This window comes from Dasypus novemcinctus, chromosome 20, assembly GCF_030445035.2.
Source record: "Dasypus novemcinctus isolate mDasNov1 chromosome 20, mDasNov1.1.hap2, whole genome shotgun sequence".
NCBI classification, from domain to species: domain Eukaryota; kingdom Metazoa; phylum Chordata; class Mammalia; order Cingulata; family Dasypodidae; genus Dasypus; species Dasypus novemcinctus.
Window position 1 is genome coordinate 3,728,293 of NC_080692.1, and position 21,439 is coordinate 3,749,731.

The window sequence follows — 21,439 nt, forward strand, 5'->3', positions numbered from 1 at the left end:
TGCCCTGTAGCAGGATCTGCCTCTAGGAGCTCTTTACTCTGCTGCCATCTTGCTAGTTGTCCTTGAATTTTGGATATTTTTAATATAGGTCTAAAGTTTCCTTTTACATTTTTGTTGTTGTTTATGTTTCTTTGTTGAGAACTATCTTTTCTTTCATTTCAAGAGGATTTACCTTTCTCATTGAGCAGAGAGTGCTTTGTCACATAATTCCTTCTGTGGTTCATTTGGGACTCTATTGGCTGATTGATTTTCCCCCTGGAGAATAGATGAGATTTTTCTAGTTCTTTTGATGTTATGTTGTATAATTTGGGATGATATCTTGGTTGCGTATGCTTATTATATAGTTAGAGACTTCTGAAAGATTGTTTTGGCGAGTTGGTGCCTTGCTATTCCATATGAATTTGATGATCAACTTTTTCCATTCCTAAAAAAAGATTGTGGAGATTTTGTTAGGTATTGCATTTATTTATTTTTCTTCTTTTTTTGTCTTTATTTTTAATGTTACATTAAAAAAATATGAGGTCCTCATATACCCTCCAACCCCCTTACCCCACTTCTCCCCCCATAACAACAACCTCCTCCATCATCATGAGACATTCCTTGCACTTGGTGAATACATCTCTGAACACTGCTGCACCTCATGATCAGTGGTCCACATCATAGCCCCCATGCCCCCACAATCCACCCAGTGGGCCATGGGAGGACATACAATGTCTGGTAACTGTCCCTGCAGCACCACCCAGGACAACTCCAACCCCTGAAAATGCCCCCACCTCACATCTCTTCCTCCCACTCCCTACCCCAGCAGCCACCATGGCCACTTTCTCCACACCAATGCCACATTTTTTTTCAATTACTAATCACAATAGTTCATGAATAGAATATCAGTAAGTCCACTCTAATCCATACTCTATTCCTCCATCCTGTGGACCTTGGAATGGTTGTGTCCACTCCACATCTATATCAAGAGGGGGCTTAGATCCACATGGATGCTGGATGCAATTCTGCTTTCAGTTGTAGGCACTCTTGGCTCCCTCGTGTGGTGGTTGACCTTCTTCACCTCCATGTTAGCTGAGTGGGGTAAGTCCAATAAACCAGAGTGTAGGAGTTGCAAGTCTGTTGAGGCTCAGGGCCTGGCTATCCCATGGACAATCCAGAGATTCAGGTCCCCTGTGTATACACTAAACCCCAGCACCAACTACAGTTCTGGTAAAAGTAACAGGAGAGGCTTGTGGACAAAGATCACATCTGAGTCCAGCTCCATCACACAGAAACACAAACTCCAAAGTAGGGCTAACTGACATGGCACTGAACTCCATCTGCTGTGACCATAGAACCTGTTGGTCCCTGTAGCCCTCAGAAGAACCAATACCTGGGGTAGTATCTCCTTTATTTGTCTCTGGGACTCTACTGAGGTGTGCATAAGGGCTACCCCTCTGATGACTTCCCAGCTCTTTTTGGAGACTCATAGCCATATAAACTCATGTGACCTTTCTATTTTCCCCTTTCATTCAGGTCAAAAAGCATTTTTAACTCCTGATATTATATGTAGACTGAGATATTCTGCTGGTCCAAGCTGACCCTTTTATTTAAGGTCATTTTCTAGTTACATCATCAGCTGGTCCTTGGTAGTAATCCCTCAGTGGAAGAAGTTATCTTGCCAGTTTGCATACAGGGCAACACTTATTGCAGTGATAGTAGGCAAAACATCAAAAATAAAGCTTTTGCATTTTAAAATTTTTGATACCCCAATTTATTTTTACCTTAATTTTTCTATTTAATATGTATTCTATATCTAACCTTTAAACTCATTGCTATATTCCATTTTACTATTAATGGAACCTGGCAATATATTGGGCTTCATTTTTGAAGAAGCTTTGGATCACAGAGAGGTTAACAATGGCAGGGGAGGAATACTGGGGTGGGATCGTATTGACCAGGGACACATGGTTGGCAGGGAGTTCTCCAGGGCATATATCCAGGGTACATAAAAATGTTTGGATATTTTCATAGTGGTTACAATTAAAAACAACTGAGGGAGTGCTGAGTTCCTAGCTAGGGGAGCTCTATCACAGTCCCTAAAGGAACAGCAAAAATCCCCCAAGTGCAAAAGCAAAGACCAAAAAAGAAGGAAGGTCCAACAATGAGCCCTTGATACTAATGACTATGCTTGTGAGCCTGTGCACCTGAAATAAGAACAAGGCCTAGAGCTGCAGTGTGACTAAGAGTTACCTCCTGAGAGCCTCCATGTTGCTCAAATGTGGCCAGGCTCAAAGCCAAACTCAGCATGTAAATGTACTGCCTTCCCTCCATTTTGGGTATTGCATTTAATCTGTAGATCACTTCAGATAGTACTAATATTGTAACAATATTAAATCAGAAACAAGGACACAGTATCTTGCCATTTATTTAGATCATCTTTAATTAATTAAAATTAATTAAGTCATAATTTAGGTCAAATTTACTTAAGTGCTATGTATTTTTCAGTGTATAGGTCATTCATCTATTTAAATTCATTATCAGGTATTTTATTCTTTTAGAGGCTATAGTGAATGGAATGTTTCAAAAGATATTTTTTATTTTTTCAAATGTACTTAGGTTACAGAAAAAGTTACACAAAAAATATAAGGGATTTCCAATGCTCCATTCCACACACCTCCCACCCTTCCCCACATTAACAACTTCTTTCATTAATATGGTACATTCATTGCAATTGATGAACACATTTGGAGCATTGCCACGAAGCATGGAATATAGTTTACATTCTTTGTACTCACTCTCATTCAATTCTTTAGGATATACAGTGGCCTGTATCTGTTTTTGCAGTGTCAGTAAAGACAATTCCATGTTCCAAAAATGCCCCCATATTACACCTCTTTTACCCTTTCTCTGCCTTCAGCACCTCCAGCAGCCACTGTCTCCACATCAATGATATCATTTCTTCCATTACTGGAGTATCAGTAAGTAGATATATAGTAGAATATTAGTAAGTCCACTCTCATCCATATTTTATTCCCCAATCCTGAGGATTCTGGAATGGGGATACCTACTCCACCTCTAATTGAAAGGAGGCTTCAATTCCATATGGCTGATGGATGGGACTCTCTTGCTTGCCATTGTAGACTCTCTCAGTTCGTTGGTATGGTGGTTGTCCATCCCCACCTCCTTGTTAGTTATCCTGGGTGACACCAGTGAACTGCAGAGTAGGTGTTGCAGCTACTGGAATTGATGTTTAATGCCCATTTCAGAGTGTTCTTTCCTGGTATGGAAAAACAAAACTGATTTTTTTAGTGTTTATCTTATACCCTGCAACTTTTCTGAATTTATTTCCCCTAGTAGATTTCTTGTGGATGTTTTGGGATTTTCAATATGAACGATCATATCATCTGAGAATAGTGGTAGTTTTTGATTTCTGATTTGAATGCCTTTCTCTTTTTTTGCCTAATAACCCTGGTTAGAACTTCCAGTTTAATTTTGAATAGAAGTGGTAACAGTGGACATCCTTGTCTTGTTCCTGACCTCAGGCTTCATTCTTTCATTACAAGCTTTCATTGTTTCTCACATTGACTGTGATGTTAGCTGTGAGTTATTTGTGTTTACTTGTTGTGGTTGTTTACCTTCCACTCCTATTTTTCTGAGCAATTTTATTATGAAATCATGATAGATTTCCTCAGAAGACTTCTCTGTGCTATTGAAGTGATCATAGATTGTTCCCTCCATTGTTTTAATGTGGTTTTACTATAGTGAGTGATCTTCTTAGGTTGGCCCACCACTGCATTCTGGGGATAAGTCACCCTTGGCCATGGAGTATAAGCCTTATAATATATGCAGTTTGATTTGATTTGCCAGTGTTTTGTTGGGAGTTTTTGCTTCTACATTCATATGGAAGTTGTTCTTTGTTTTCTTTTGATGTGTCTATCTGGCTTGGGTATCAGAAAATAGTAGCCTTATGGAATGAGTTGGGAAGAATTCCTACCTCTGCGGTTTTTTGGAAGAGTTTGGGAAGGATTGGTGTTAATTCTTGTTTGAATGTCCCTGAAGCCATCTAGACTTTGACCTTTCCTTGATGGGAGGTTTTTGATCATTCAATCTCTTTGCTTTTATAGGTCTGTTAAGATCTTTTATATCTTCTTGAGTCAGAGCCGGTTATTTTTATGTTTTAGGAATTTGTTCATGTCTTCTCAATTATCTAGTTTATTGACATATGAATGTTCATAGTATTCTCATAACCCTTTTAATTTCTGCCAGATGAGTGTTAATGTTCCCACTTTCATTCCTTAGTTATTTGCATCTTCTCTCATTTCTCTTTGTTTGTCTGGATAAAGTTTTGTCAATTTTATTAATCTTTTTAAAGAACCAAATTTTGGTTTCATTGATCTCAGTTGTTTTTCTGTGCTTTATCTCCCTTGTCTCCTTTCTAATCTTTGTTATTTCCTTCTTCCTACTAATGTTAGGTTTAGTTTTCTCTTCTTTCCTCAAGATATGAAGTTAGGTAATTGATTAAATATCATTCTTCCTTAATGTAAGAATTTATAGTTATAAGTTTCACCATGAGTAGTGCCTTGCTCCTGCCCATATTTTTTTGGACATTTAAAAAAATTTTTTTTTCTAAGAATTTTTTGGTTTTCTTTGTAGGTGGATTTCAGAAAATTATCCCATTGGTTATTTTAAAATGGGTCATCTAGTTTTGACTTAATTGTACAATTCCAGTTTCTGTTGATTTTTATATAAATCCATTGGGGTAGGAAAGGATTTTGTGTGATTTCTATCTTTTAATTTTTATTGTCTTGTGCCCTAACAGATAGATGGTCTAGCCTGGAAAATGATCCATGGACATTTTAGAAGAATGTGTAATCTTTTTGAGTGGTGTTCTATATATGTTAGGTGCAGTTTGTTTATAGTATTGTTCACATCCTCAGTTTTCATTCTGAAACTGTCCTGATGATTGACTCATTCTTTTTTTTAAAGATTTATTTTATTTCTCTCCCATTCCTCTCCATTGTCTGTTCTCTGTGTCCATTAGTTATGTGTTCTTTTTTGTCTGCTTGTATTCTTCTAAGGTAGCACCAGGAATCTGTGTCTCTTTTGGTTGCATCATCTTGCTGCATCAGGTCTCCCTTGTGTGTGGTAGCACTCCTGGGTGGGTTGTGTTTTTCATGTGGGGTGGCTCTCCTTGAGGGGTGCACTCTTTGTGTATGGGGCACCCCTACACGAGGGACACCCCTATGTGGCATGTCACTCCTTGCCCATGACAGCACTATGCATGGGCCAGTTCACAACATGGGCCTGGAGGCCCTGGTTATGGAACCCTGGAACTCCTATATGGTAGGCAGATGCTCTATCAGTTAAGGCACATCTGCTTCCCTGATTGATTCTTGAAACTGGTGTTTTGAAGACTCCAACTATTATTGTATAACTATTTCTTCTTTTAGTTTTGCCAATGTAGTTTCATGTATTTTGTGGCTCTCTGCATACATGTTTTTTGCTATACCTTCTGGTGGATTGACCCTTTTCTTAATATATAGTATCCTCCATTTTCTTTTGTTGTAATTTTGGACTACAAGGCTATTTTATTCTAATAGTAGTTTAGCCACCCCTGCTCTCTTCTAGTTACTCTTAATATGTAATGTTTTTTTTCATCTCAAAACTTTCAAACTATTTGTTTCTTTGGATCTAAAATGAGTTCCTTTAAAATAACATAGGTGTTTGAAGTATTTTTTTAATATATATTTTTACTTATTTCTCTCCCCCCCAGTTGTCTACTCTCTATGTTCATTCACTGTGTGTTCCCCTGTGTCTGCTTCTATTCTTGTCAGTGATACTGGGAATCTGTGTCTCTTTTGTTGTTTTTGCATCATCTTGCTGCATCAGTTCTTGGTGTGTGCAGTGCCACTCCTGGGCAGGCTGGACTTTCTTTCATGCTGGGTGGCTCTCCTTACAGGGTGCACTTCTTGCACATGGGGCTCCCCTACACAGGGGACACCCCCGTGTAGCACGGCACTCCTTGCGCACATCAGCACTGCACATGGGCCGGTTCCACATGGGTCAAGGAGGCCCTCGGTTTGAACCATGGACCTCCCATGTGGCAGGTGGATGCTCTATCCATTGAGCCAAGTTCACTTCTCTGAAGTATTTTTAAAATACATTCTGCCAATATGTGTATTTTGATTGGTGAGTTTAATCTATTTCTTTATTTTTTATTTTTTAAAAGATACTTAGATTACATAAATGATGTATAAAAACATAGGGGATTTCTGTATGCCCCATTCCCTAAACCTCCTAAATTTTCCAACATTAACATCCTTCATCAGTGTGGTACATTTGTTACAATTGAACACATTTTGGACCGTTGCTTCTAATCATGGATTATAGTTTACATTGTAATTTATATTCTCTCCCACACAACTTTATAGTTATGGGAAGATACATAATGGCCTGTATCTGTCATTGCAATGTCATTCAGGGCAATTCCCAAGTCCCAAGAATGCCCCCATATTACATCTGTTTTTCCCTCTCCTTTCCCTCAGAACCTCTAATGGCAACGGCCTTCACATCAATGATATAAATCTTCCATTGCTAGAATCACAAAAAGTCTATAGTAGATACCAGTAAGTCTACTTTAGTCTGTAGTTCATTCACCCAGTGCTGAGGATTCTGGGATGGTGATGCCCATTCCACCTCTAATTGAGAGGGGGCTTTGCTCCCATAGAGCAAGATGCATGAGAATATCTTGCTTACAGTTGTAGACTCTTTATGTTTCTTGGGATGGTTGTTGTGCCATCATCCCATCATTATTGTGCCATCATTTCCTAGTTAGTTGTACTGGGTGAGTCCAATGAACTGTTGAGATTCAAAGCCCAGCTGGGACATGGACACTCCAAAGATTTAAGTCTCTTGAATGTACACCTTAAAATCTATTTATTTTGAAGCAAGTACTTTGAAAAGCAGGATTTATTTAGGCATTTTAAATTCATTTCTTATACATCTTGTACTTTCCCCCCTTATTTCCTCCATTCCTGCCTTCTTTTGTGTATAGTTGATCTTTTGTAGTGAAACAGTTTTTTCCCATTCTTATTTCTTTTTCTGTATATTTTTTAGATATTTTATTTGTAGGGTTATGTTGGAGTTTATATTTAATGTCATAAATTGATAATAATCCTCTTTGAATTGATTTGAACTTACCTTCAGTTTCAAGAGTAATAAGAAACTAAAGGGAAGCAGATTTGGCCCAATGGTTAGGGCATCTGCCTACCTTATGGGAGGTTGAAGGTTCAAACCCAGGGCCTCCTGACCTGTGCGATGAGCTGGCCTACACACAGTGCTGATGCACACAAGGAGTGCCGTGCCACACAGGGGTGTCTGCTGCATAGGGGAGCCCCATGGGCAAGGAGTGCACCCTGAAAGGAGAACTGCCCAGCACGGAAAAAGTGCATCCTGCCACACACACGGAGAGCTGACATAGCAAGATGATGCAACAAAAAGAGACACAGATTCCAGGTGCCACTGATAAGAATACAAGTGTACACAGAACACACAGTGAATGGACACTAAAAGACAACTGGGGGAAGCAGTGAAGGGGAGAGAAATAAATTAAAAAAAATAAAAGAAGAGAAACTAAAAGTTAATTATTAGATTAAATACTTTCAAACAAAATTAATTCAGAAATGAATTACATTTTAAGACATATAACTGAAAATGCCTTTAAAACTAAATGATCCTGAAAATATATGCACATTTAAGGGTTATGACTAGATTTTAGCAAGATGATGACAGTTGTTCCATTTTAGAAAAAGAACTTAAGATTGGGTTAAAAGGCAATAATCAGATGCAGAATGAAAAGGACTGGTACAATAGAGACAGTGAGAATAAAGGCCTATATTTAAGAGTGGGAGAAATATGGAACCAGGAAATACCCAGAATTAAGCTGCCATGTCTTTGAGCATTTCACAGAAACTACAGGAGAGACAGCTCTGTGAGGTTTGGAAAGCTGTTCAGAATCATAATACTGCCTACAAATTCAAGGGAAAAAATCATATAAAATGACCAATAGAAAAAATATGTCAATTGACATACAAAGGTAATAAAGGGCAAAAACGGAATAAATGCATAGTAACAGCATACAGTGAAATGAAAAATCTTCATTTTGGTGCCCTTTATGGTGTAGTTTTTCAAAAAACAAGGTGTTAGGCATTAAGAAAATGAATCAAGATATGAAAAGACATCAAATGAAAAATGAAGGGACAAATGTGGAAAGAATATGGGGGGGGGGAAAGGAAAAAATCACTTCAAAATGTAATGCAAGCTAGAAGAAATACAATGAATGATAATGCCTTATAAGAAATAGAAGTTGATGAGAGAAAAAATTATTCAAGAGAAAATAAATATTTTTAAAAGATTTGAGAAAAAGTGTCAAAAGCTAATGATAGGTACAGAACAGCCAATACATGAATAACTGGAGTGCCTGAAAGGACAAAACCAAATCAGAGACCTGAAATAAATTTAAAGGTATCATTTTTGTCTATAAATAGAAGGAATGCTTTCAGCACTGAATGAGAATGAATATAATGACAATATATAGTCTAATAGAATTGATGGACTCTACAGAAAAAGAAAAAATCATTTGTGCATTTAGCACAATAGAAAATTAGATCCTTATCAAGGTTTTTGAAGACAATACATTGTGTCAGAAGAAGATGGAGCCATTAATTTTATACCCAACAAAATTGATTTGCAAGTATAAAAGACAAGGAAGTCCATGTTATACTGTTAGACCCTGGGTAATATTGTTCCCACATTCCCTTCCAGCTGAGTGAACAGAATTCAGTAAAGGTAGTGTTAAGAAAGAGATTGGCCTGAGGACAGATGCTAACTAAGTATTACATTTACATTTGTTCCACTATGACTAAATGGGGTTGTAAGAGAGAGGGAGTGTCTTTGGTGAAAGTTACTAGGGAGACAGACATAGATAGGAAATTCAGGAAGTTCTAACGCTCTTTAGGGTGCTTGATAAATATTAAGAAAACTTGTAGGAGATAAATATTGTTTAATATAATAATACCTAACATTAAAAGTAAAGTCTCTTTCTAAACCTCATTTTATATCTGTCAAACTGAAAACCAGACTTTCACTAAATCAGCTGATTAGAGAATGGGTATAAGGGGTTGAGTACTGAGGTGTCTCCATTTCAGGGAATTATGCCTTCTTTCAGTCTGCAAACACCATCTCCTCAGAGGGTCTGACAAAGACCTTCAGTTCATGCATAGACTTCGTAGCTGTTGATACTAGGGCCTGGAAAGCAAACACAAGTTCCAGAATCTGGAAAGGCACAGAGATTAATGGAAGAGGAAGTTGTACACAGTGACCCTACTTGCCCTCTTGCCCAAATTAAGGAGCCATTGGATGGATGGCCGAGCAACTTGGGCACTTTTATGGAAAGTGTTTCTGTCCCCTGGGTAGAAGTTGTTAGGGCATCCTTTACCTCCTGTGCCTATTTTTACCAACTAGTTCCTAGCTCCACTTGTATGTTCACATAAAATGTTAATCGCAGTTACCTAGTGTTCCCCTCCGTTTTGCTGAATTTCCTGAAATGCCAGAAAGAAAGCTAGAAAAGCAGTGGACTCCATATGCACTTATTTTCCTTCCCCTCTTCTTCTGACCTGCTCCACATTTTCTCTTCTTTCTCTTCATCTCTTTTTTCTTCCCAAGTCTCTTTTCTTGAACCAGAACAGAATAATTTCTGGAACCAGGCTTGTTCTGGAACAGTGTTGACAGCTGGGGGAGGGAGGGAAGAAAACATTTATGCATGTCCAAGTGACCCAGTGCAAGAAAACTCCTGTGTGGCCTGAGGAAAGTTCACAGGGAGGGGGTGGTAGAGTTTGGGGGACAGGGCTGACCCATCTCACTGGAGCTGTGGGTTGAGAGAAGCAGGGAGCCCTGGGCCCTGTGGTCCAGAGACTCTATGGTGGGCCTGGTTCATTCCAGGAGACCAGGTCAGCAGGAGGGTGAGAGCCAGTGTGTGGAAGAAGCCAGGCAGTAGCCCTTTCACACAAGTCCTCCAGAAAGCCTGCCAGGCCTTGGGAAGTAGTGAGGGGCAGCTGGACAGCAATCCCTCTCAACTGAGAGCAAGTTCAGGTTTTATTCCTAATGCTTGGATTTGGGTTCTGGGTGCAGAGTGGAGGCTAGAAGTGTGTTCAAGGATATGCATCCCACTGCCCCTCTCTAGGACCCACACTCACACCCCCTCCCCTGCCCCCACATTCACAAACACACCACTCAGGCTTGCACATACAGTCCCCAGTCCCTGCACACAGAGTCCATACCACCTAAGGGAACACTGATGCTTATAAGAACTAGTTCTTTACCTGGAAAATCTCTTTCTTTAACCATACCCCAATCCTCATTTCTTCCAGGATATGGAAACAGAATGACTCTCCAGACAAAGCCAGGAAGAATGCTCTGATTTTCTTATGCAGATATTTCCTCAAGAGTGAGTGCTTCCAGAATATGTGCTGTTTTTGCTTCCGCTTAGCATCATTCCCAATTACAGAAATGAAAACTCCATATAGGATCATGCTGTATAGTATTTGCTCGGGTACTTTGTTCCCTTGGTGCTTTAGAAGAGCAGATGGGAAACGGTGGTCAAGTCAAAGGCCCCATAAGCAAGTGGAGGGACATCTGTGGCAGAGCACATGCTTTGCTTGAACATAAATCTCTCAAGCCCATTTTGCTTTGTGATTACAAAATTCCTAATCAGTGGAGGAAAAAAGTTGCTGAGGTAAAGATGCCTACCATGGAGTTTATAATCTGCTGCCTTTTGTGGATGCCCTTTTAAAGAAGGGGTCAGTTTGAAGAGGACCCCACTTGACACTTTTCTCTACTAGGAAATTGTGTATATCAAATATATTATCCATAATTAGATTTCCTTATCTGAAGTCAGTGGAAAGAAAAAGAAACAAAAAAGTTAATATTTATATCTTAGACAAAGAATAGTGACCTCACCTCAGCATTAGATGGGCCACCTCATCTTCTTGGTCTTTGGGAAGCTCCACTATCATTTATTCCTTGGGAGCTCGGAGGTCACAGAGTATCTGTGAGCACATTGGTGTTTAACCATGAATTACTCAGGGAGTATTCTGGCTTTGGGCAGGAGGGTAGAGTGGAGTTTGTGGATTAACAAGTACAGTATGAGCTGCTGCTGGGCCATCCTTCTTACTGTAAGAAGAATAGCAAAGACAGTAGAAGAAAAGAATTGTAGTTAATGGCAACCTAAAGTAACTTGTAATAATCAGCCTACAAATGGTTCTAAAATTCAATGACAGATTCCCATGGTGCCTCCCCTTTGTTCTGTATCTCACCAAAATTTCCAAAATTGGCAGTGTCTTCTTGACATCTTCCAGATCATTTCAACCTCCATGGAGTCACAAATGCTGACCCTGCCAATACCATATGTTCTATAGGAATTTCCCTAATGAATAATGACTTTGAATATCTTTTCATGTGCTTATTGGTATTTGATATATCCTCTGCAGAATTATCTGTTCAAGTCCTTTGCCCATTTTTAATTGGGTTGTTTTTCTTTTTGTTGTTGAGTTGTAGGTTTTCTTTTATACATACTGGCTATTTAAACCCATACTGGAAATAAGATTTTGCATCTATTTCTCTAGGTTCTTTTCACTTTCTTGATAACATCCTTTGACAAAACTTTTGACTTCTGATGAAGTTCACTTCTGTTTTTTGTCATTGTTGCACATAGAATTCTGTACCTCAGTTTTTCCACCTGAGGAGGATAGTAAATCAACCATGACGTTTGTCTGTGAATGACTTAATATATGTAAAGTGTGTAGTTTAGATGCTCAGGAAGGTTAAAGGTCCAATGTCATGCCTGAGATCTCACAACTTAATATGACTCAGAGCTGGATTCACACCTGGGAGTGGAAACTCCAAGGTCAGTGCCCTATCCATGAAATGCAGCTGCTTTGTCAATAAATGGCCACTTTATTTTAATCCTTGCTTAAATTTAAGTGTTTGTCAGAAATGGTGTAGAGGGTTGTGAGCCAGTGCCCTTATGGGGAAAACTGATGATAAGGTGGAAGGGTGTAGCTGTGCAGTGGATGGGCATGACGGTGGTACAGTGAGGCTATTGGGATGGGTGGTGCTGGTCTGTGAGGGGGTAGGGTGGGGGTGGGTTGCACTGTCCATGGAACTGGGGTGAGGGTTGGGGGAGGGAACAGATGAACTCTGGGGATTAGTTGTGTAGTGAATGGGTATGACAGTGGTGCAGTGATGCTGTTGGGTTGGGTGGTGCTGGTTTGTGAGGGGTTAGGGAGGAGAGGGTGGGTTGGACTGTACATGGAACTGGGGGGAAGGTTGGGGGAGGGAGCAGGTGAACACATTAACATTTGTGGGTATGTGGTTGAAAGGACAACATTGAGAATGTTATTTTGGCAGATATGGTAGGGAGAGTTATTGGTTTAGGGTGTTGGATGTAGGGAGCATGCAGGACAGGGCCCACCTGAGGCAGACTTCCAGGGATTGTGTGAGTGTTCATCCCATCATAGTATGTGTTATCAGAGAGTGGAGACCCACATAATGAGAGGGAAGGTGTGGCCTCCTGGGGAGTCCTGCTATGTTCTCAGAGTAGCAGGAGTCTCTTGAGATTGTAGGCAGTGCTTAAATGGGAGGACAAGCCAGTATGTGGAGCCCTCAGTGTTGTTGTAAGTAACTATGAATCTCATTCTTTAAGGAGTGAAGCATGATGCTTGCCCAGGTCCCAAGGGGAGGCGAGAGAGAAATAAAATAGGTAGAACATTGGGCATTTTTTGGGGTGATGGAATTGTTCCACATGGTCTTACAGTGATGGATACAGGCCTTGTTAAATGTCATCAAAATTTATAAAAGTGTAGGGTCCAAATTATAAACCATAATGTAAATCACTGACCGTGGTTAGCAGCAATGCTTCAATATTTGTACATCAGTTGTAACAAATATACCACCCACATGTAAAATGTTATTGATAGGGGAAACAGGAAAAGGAGGAGGATATTGGGTATATGGGAATACCCTATATTCTCCACATGGCTTTTCTAGAACCTAAAGATTCTCTGAAGATACAATGAAGAAAAAAAGACACTAGGGGAATAAATGGAAGAAAATGTCACTGTACATACAAGACAACAGATCTTATAGTGATGGAAGGCATAGTAAAAAATTTTTAAATTTTTTTTCAATTAAAAAAAATTTTTCATTTTTGTTATTTTTTAAACTATCATTTCATTTTCTTGTTAATTGTGTTTGGTTATTTCATTGGCTTCATTTTTTGAAGAAATGTTGAATCTAAAAAAGGTTCCAACTGTGGCAGGGGAGGATCATTGGTGTGGGGTTTCAGTGATGGGGGATTCATGGGAAGAGGTTCATCTGGGGCATATATGTGAGGCATGAGGTCAGATGTTCATGGGCATTGTCACAGTGGGTGAAGAATCACACAATAACCAAGAGAACATTAAATTACCAGTTCTGCCACATTCCCTAATGGGACAGCAAGAATCCTCTGAGTATAGGGGCAGTGACTAGTAAAAGAGGATGGGCCATTGATGGGCCCTTGATATTGATGACTGTACTTTTGAACCTTTACTTTTGAAATTGAAACTGAGTTTAATGTTATAGGCTGCCTAAGAGTTACCTCCTGAGAGCCTCTCATTGCTCAAGTGTGGCCTCTCTCTAAGCAAAACTCAATATATAAATGCACTATATTCCCCCTGGCATGGGACATAACGCCCAGGGATGAGGCTCCTTTACACCAAGGCATTACTACCAAGCACCAAGTAGCAATGCACCTGGAAAAAGACACTGACCAAAAGGGGGAAAGAGTAAAGACAAATGAGTTTATATGGTTAAGAGACTTCAAAGTGAGTGGGGAGATCATTCTAGAGGTTACACTTATGTCCTAGTAGGATCTGATTGACTGCCACAGTAAATATTTGCCTCAAATAGCTGGGTTCCTGAGAGCTCTGGAGACATCCAAACACTATAGGCTGGGTCAACATCTGAGGAATTTGGCACCCCACCATTGGGTGCTACTTTGGAATTTATGCTCCCCAGTGTGACAGAGTTGGACTCAGTTGTGGTCTCCAAACACATGGCTCTTCTGCCAATTGTATTTGAACCTGTAGTTAGTAATAGAATTGATAGGTTTATGTCCAAGAGACTTATAGTTTTGGGCTTTCTATGTGCCAGTTGGGCTCTGAAACTCAAGAGATTTGCAACACCTACTCTCCTGTTCATTGGACTCACCAAGGACATCTGACAAGGAGATGAGAATGGACAACAGCCATTCCAAAGAACAGGCAGAGTCTGCAACGACAAGAAGATAGTCCCATCTGCCTGCCCCTTGGGAACTAAGCCTCCTCTCAGTTAGAGACAGACCAGGCATCACCGTTCCAGAATCCTTGCAATTGGGGAATGAATGATGGACTACAGTAGACTTACTGTTATTCTGTTACAGACTTATTGTGATTCTAGTAATGGGAGACCTTTTATCATTGATGAGGAAGCAGTGGCCACCAGAGGTTCTGAGGGGAGGAAGAGGGAAAAATGGGTGTAATAAGGGGCCTTTTCAGGACACAGGAATTGTGCTCAGTGATGTTGCAGTGTCAGGTACAGGCCTTTATATATCTTGTCATAATTTATAAAATTGTATTGGAGAGAATTTAAACTATAATGTAAACTATAATCCCCACTTAGTGGCAGTGCTCCAATATGTGGTCATCAATTGTAACAAATGTACCACACTAATGAGGGATGTTGTTAATGTGGGAAAGTGCGGGAAGGGAAGGGAGTGGGGCATTTGGGAATTGGGAAAGGGAAAGATTTTCCTGAGCCCTTTAACCTTCCCAGCACCTTGGGCCTTCTCTTTGCCAGAGCTCTGAGTGAGGGGCTAGGTGTGGCAGATTAAAACAGTCATCTAGGCTATGGAATTAAAAATCAGTTTGTCCTGTGGTTCCCCAATTTAAACCTTTTGATAGCTTTAAAATAAGGGTGGTTAATAATCCTATTAATGAATTTCAGGAAGCAAATGAAAAGTCCTTGAAAGCTATGTAAGACCTTTTCTAAATTATGATTGAAACAAATTAAACAATTGTAATATATTCCAGAACCTAGCATTCAGTATGCTTTTAAGATTATTCAGTTTTAGAATTTTATTAAACAAGAGAAGTTTTAAACCTTTTTTAAAATAAGGAAAAAGAACATTCCTGGAACAAACTATAATGATTTCAATTTTATTTAACTTAGATGTAATCTGCCTACATTTATAGAATGCCAGTTAAATAAATATTATATTTATTAGGTCTTTAAGACAATGAAATTCTAAATTCATGTTTAATGGAATTAAGTTAAACAGAGGAAATGTAGATCTGCCCTCTTCAATGAATAAAGTAAGCTTCATTGGCTGCTAATTGTAATTTTTAAAAAAAGATTTATTTTGCTGTTTGATCTAATGTAAGGGGGAAATAGAAAGGAGAAATGAGTTTATATGGCTATGAGTCTCTAAAAAAAAAAGAGTCTGGAGGCTGTCAGAAGGATTGCCCTTATGCACAACTGAGCAGAGTCTAAGAGACAGATAAAGTAGGTACAATCCCCAGGTATTGGTTCCTTTGAGGGCTAAAGGGACCCACGGGTTCTATGGTCATGGCAGATAGGGTTCACTGCCATGTCAGATGGCCCTTCTTTGGAGCTGGTGTTTCTGCATGATGAAACTGGACCCAGAGGGGATCTCTTTTCATAAGACTATCATGCTACTTTACTGGAATTGTAGTTGGTATTGGGGTTTCAGATATATTTAGGGGATAGAATCTTTTTACTGACAATATGATAACCAGGCCCTGAGCCTCAACAGACTCCAGCTCCTACAATCTGATTTATTGGACTCACCTCACTCAGCTAAGATGGAGTTGAAGAAGGACAACCACCACACCATGGAGCCTAGAGTGCCTACAACTGAAAGCAGGAGGATTGCATCCAGTAACCATGTGGAATCTGAGCCTCCTCTTGACATAGAGGTGCAACGGACACAACCAATCCAAGGACCTCAGAGAAAAGGTGGCATTGGAGTGGGAAAAGTGGACATGGTGGCTGATGGGTATGGGGAATGGCAGGAAGAGATGAGATGTGGAGGCACCTTTGGGACTTGGAGTTGCCCTGGATGGTGCTTCAGGGGCAATCACCGGACATTGTTAATCCTCCTAGGGCTCACTGGATGGAATGGGGAGAGTGTGGGCCATGATGTGGACCAATGACCATGAGGTGCAGAGATACCCAGAGATGTACTTACCAAATGCAATGGATGTCATGAAAAAAAATAAAAGATTTATTTATTCCCCCACCTTTTTGTTTTTGCTCTCACATGTGTCTTTTCTTTAAGAGGCTCCAGGAACCAATCCTGGAACCTCCGATGTGGGAGAGAGGCATTCACTTTCACAAGCTGCCTCATCTCTCCAGTCTGCATCTCTCAGTGTCTCTCCAGTCTGCATCTCTCAGTGTCTCTCCTCTTTGTCTCACTTTGTTGTGCCACCTTGCTCCACCAGCTGTGTGCAGCATGGGCTGTCAGCTCTCCATGTCAATGGAATTTCAGCTCTACAGTGCTCAGGCCAGTTTGCCTTTACCAGGAGGCCCTGGGAATTGAAGCTGGGGCCTCCTATGTGGTAGATGGGAGCCTGGTCACTTGAGCTACATATGCCTCCCTAATTGTAATTTAATAATCTTATTTTAATGTGAAGTATCCAGTCCATGTGGTTATGGTAAATTATATGGAGTTTGGAAAAGCATCTTCTAAACTGAAGCATTTAAGTGACTAATTCCAGGAAACCATTATTAATTAGAAATGTACATTGATAGTAATAATGAAGGGTAACTTCATAGCAGGGAAACCTATCAGAGGCCACCTCAATCTGCATGTTAAAGTGGTGGTATGGAAAGATAATCTTGATTGCTTTGGGAACCCTTAGTTTTCATAAAGTACTGCAGAAAGTAGTTTCTCCTATACTGCTAAAGTAAAATACCTGCTCATTTACATAACTTGGCAAAAGTAATATCATTTAGTATGTTCTATATCATATTGGAAGTATTTAGAAAGTATATAAAGATTAACAATATGGAAGTCTATTTCTTTTAACCTCTATTGTGCATCCAAACCTGGCTGAAATACCCTGCATGTTGCCTGTCCAATTGAGTTGTTGGCCAAGTTGACCACGGACCTCTACAAAATAAAGGTATCAGATCTCTGGTTATGCTCCTGAAGTGGATGAAGAGTACATTGCAGCTTCAGACTCCTGCAGCAGCCAGCGATGGATTGATAATGGTCAGATGGACAATGGACATTGCCTCCATAGTGGCTCTGTTTCATAGTGTCAAAGGGCACTATGTACCAGGCATGTGAAACACTGGAGCCTTACCTTCTTAGTCTCTCTCTAGGATCAACTGTGCTGCAGCATGCTGGCTGCGTGAAGGACTTACCATGTGGAGCAACAATGATCAGAGTACTGTGGGTAGAACTTAAACACAATTGGCATTATGGCCTGCTCCCATGGGGAGATAACATGTATGGTATTGCAAACCTGGAGCTTAGATCTATTAACTATAGCTCAAAAAGGAATTTGTGCATTGATTCATGCATTGATTGCTATTAAGTACTTACCTACATACTGATGAATATGATAATATCTCTTCAATTCCAGATCATATGCAGAAGGCTTTTGAGCATGTTAAAAATCTTGATAAACTTAATTCATTTTATAAGTAGGTAAGGAATGTAGCTGTAAGATAAAGGAATGGCTCTCATAAGTACCATCTTTATTTTCTTTGCCTTGTGCTTGTCTTGCTACCTATACTGTCTCTGTTAGTTTCTGTCTAGGGCAGTCCTTCTTCACACCTCTCCTAGCTGTCCTAAGCATAACCACTGCTGTAGGAATTGGGATTGAAGTTCATACCAAAATCTAGCAGGTCTACTACAATCTCTCTCAACTTAAAAGAATTCAAGGAAGAATGCTGTTTCTGTCAACTCTGGGAGGAAGCAGCCTCTGAAGGTACCTGTCCTTTCTCACTCTTGTGGTCTAGTATGTCATGACTGCACCCTTTTTTGGGTCTTTTGGCCACCATCTTCTTTATCTCTTTATTGGGACCATGGATTTTCAAAATTCAAATAAAGTTTATTTCTTATCAATCAATGCCTTATTAATCATGTGGGGATTTCATCCAGTTCCAACTAGGATGTGGACACATTTTTCCTCAAACACAATAGAATAGTGAGAGAGGTTCATGCCCTGTCAGGCAGGGACTACTGCCCTAACCAGCAGGAAGCAACTACAGAAGAATGACCTTGGCCCCTCAGCACCCCATTAAGAATAATGGCATGAACTCTCTGAGGGGGAGTTGAGACAGTTGAGTACAGGGAAGTGAAGAGATGAGCCACAACATGGCCACCAGACTATGTGGCCATGAGACCCTACTGAGTCCTTGACCTTGACTTTCAGGTTCCAGTTGGGACTCTTTCCTGGGCTGAGGGGAGGCACTGCATATTCCAAAGAGTACTCAACTTTGGCCCCCATTATTGGTGGGATAACCAATAGCAGCTTGGGACCCTCCCATTAACATTAGTAAAGGGAGGAAAAATTAATAGCTTTGAAGGTGACCCACAAGCCAGAACTCACTTTCTCTGCCTAGAGGAGCTGACACCAGTATTGGTGCTTATTTCCATACTCTCCATTTCTCAGCAAGTTCTCTTCTTTTTCCCATTTCTAAATAAAATCTTTTTCTTGGCCTAACTAAAAAAGAAGATAGAAAGAAAGAAAGAGAGAAAGAGAGAGAAAGAGAGAGAAAGAAAAGAAAGAAAGAAAGAAAGGAAAGAAAGAAAGAAAAGAAAGAAGAGAGATTCCACAATAGATGTTACAGCTCTGAATAGGGTTTAGTGACTTCCACAAATGACAGTCCACGTAGCAGCAGAATGTCCCCAGGGCACAGGAAGCCTGGATGTGCAATTCTGAAATCCTGGAATGCTACCCCATTAGTAGGAGACCAACATTTTCATGGTTTGAATCCACACAATTCTGAGTAATGTACATGTTTTCAAGATGCTCAGTAAGAGAATCAAGGTGTCTTGTGGCTGGCAGGATTTTTATGTGTAGATGGAAAAATTTAAAATATCAGTAAACAAAATTACATCTATTCTTTCTTGCTAGAGGCTATTTCTAAAATAAAGTGTTTAAATACAGTATGCGCAAAAGTTACTGATGAGTTTTGGACCGTGTGATATAAATAAGTTATTTTGGCAGATCTTTTATATGCCTGATAATAGGAAAACCAATTATTGGTAAAATTGTAGGTCCTATTAAAATGACTCTGAACCTATGTGATTGGGAATCTATAGCACTAGAAATAAAGTTTTTAAAAAAAATCTAAAAATAACTGCCACCACTAAAACCAAATTAAAAGACTAAATAAAAAAAAAACACAAATTCAAAAGCCTCATATGAATGATAAGAGTCATTGAAAAGGTAGCACTAAAATACAATGAGAAATTAAAATTTAATTGTAAGAGTAAAATACTCATAAATATAAGCTTAATTTCAGAAATAAAATGTATTTGAAGACATGTAATTGAAAATACCTTTAAAGATAATTGATTCTGAAAATATATACATATTTAAAGATAGTACCTAGACAAGATGGCAGTTGTTCCCTTCCAAAATAAGAGTTTAAATAAGGGGCAATAATAATCAGATGGAGAAAGAAACTAGAGAAGGACAGGTGCAGTGGAGAAAAGCAGTATGAAGACCCATACTTAAGAGGATATGAAGATATCTTGCTGTGGAAGGGGTGAATAGGGTTTGATGTTGACTATATGGGAGTCCCCTATATTGTATATGTGACTTTACTGTGATCTAAATTTTTTGAAGACAAAAAAAAAAAGGGTGTAGACACTGAGGAAGGAATGGAAGAGATTGCCTTGCCACTGTACATACAGGGCAACAGCTATTACAGTGATGAAAGGCAAAACATCAAAACCAAAGTTTTATGATATTTTTCATTTTTTAGTACCCCTGTTTTTTACTTTATTTCAGTTTTTCTAAATTAATATGAATTTTGTTTCTAATCTTGAAACCTATTACTATTTCATTTTCATACTGATCAAATTTGGCAATATATTATGCTTCATTTTTGAAGAAGTTTTGAATCACAGTGGGGTTCAACTATGGCAGGGGAGGAACACTGGTGTGGGGTGTCATTGATGGTGGCACATGGTTGGGAGGGAGTTCTCCTGGGCATGTATATAGAGTATATAAAAATGTTTGGATATTCATTGTGTATTGTCATAGTAGGTAGAGTTACAAACAACTGAGGGAGTGCTGAGTTCCCAGCTAGGGGAGCTCTGTCACATTCCCCAGCAGAACAGCAACAGCCCCCCTAGTGCACAGGCAAAAACCAGTGAAGAAGGATGGTCCAATGATGGGCTCTTGGTACTGATGACTATGCTTATGAGCCTCTGTGCTTGAAATTCCAACTAGGCCTAGAGCTGCAGGGTGCATAAGAGTTACTACTGAGAGCCTCCATGTTGCTTAAATGTGGCCTCTTTCTAAGCCAAACTCAGCATGTAAATGTGTTACCTTGCCCCCAGCGTGGGACATGACTCCCAGGGATGAGCCTTCCTTGCACCGAGGAATTACTCCCAAGCAGCAGCTGGTGATGCAACTAGAAAAAGGCCTTGAATAAAAGGGGGAAATGGTAAAGACAAATGAGTTTATATGACTAAGAGACTTCAAAATGAGTCAGGAGGTCATCAGAGGGGTCACACTTATGCACACCTCAGCAGGATCCCAGAGACAGCTAAAGTAGATAACAACCCTAGGTAGTTGTGCTCCTGAGGGATACAGAGGCACACATGTTCTACAGTCATGGCAGATGGCTCTCATGTTCAGTGCCTTGCCAGTGGGCCCTACTTTGGAATTTGTGCCCCCGAGTGTGATGGAGTTGGACTCACATGTGACCTCTCTACACAAGCCTCATCTTTCACTTTTGCTTAACCTGGCATTGGTGTATACTCAGTAGGCTTGAATCTCTGGGCTGTCCATGTGCCAGCTGGGCCCTGAGTCTCAGCAGAGTTGTGGCACCTTACTCTCCGGTTCGTTGGACTTATCTAAGTCAGCTAACAGGGAGGTGAGGATGGTGAACCACCCCACCAGGGAACCAAGAGAGTCTACAACTGCAAGCAGGAGAATTGTATCCATCAGCTATGTGGGATCTAAGCCTGCTCTTGATTTAGAGGTGGAGCGTACATCACTATCCCAGGGTCCACAGGATGGTGGAATAAAATATGGATTAGAGTGGACTTACTGGTATTCTACTATAGAACTGTTGTGACTCTAGCAATGGAAGAAATGCTATCATTGAT

The 21,439-nt window shown here is 40.0% G+C and overlaps 1 long non-coding RNA gene across 1 annotated transcript in view; it reads left to right on the forward strand.

Moving 5' to 3' along the window:
- Positions 1–21,439, forward strand: part of LOC139437106 (uncharacterized) — a 107,371-nt gene that overhangs the window by 31,898 nt on the left and 54,034 nt on the right. The window contains exon 2 of the long non-coding RNA XR_011646695.1: positions 10,410–10,486. This is a non-coding gene — a long non-coding RNA (uncharacterized lncRNA). The remainder of the gene's footprint in view (positions 1–10,409; positions 10,487–21,439) is intronic.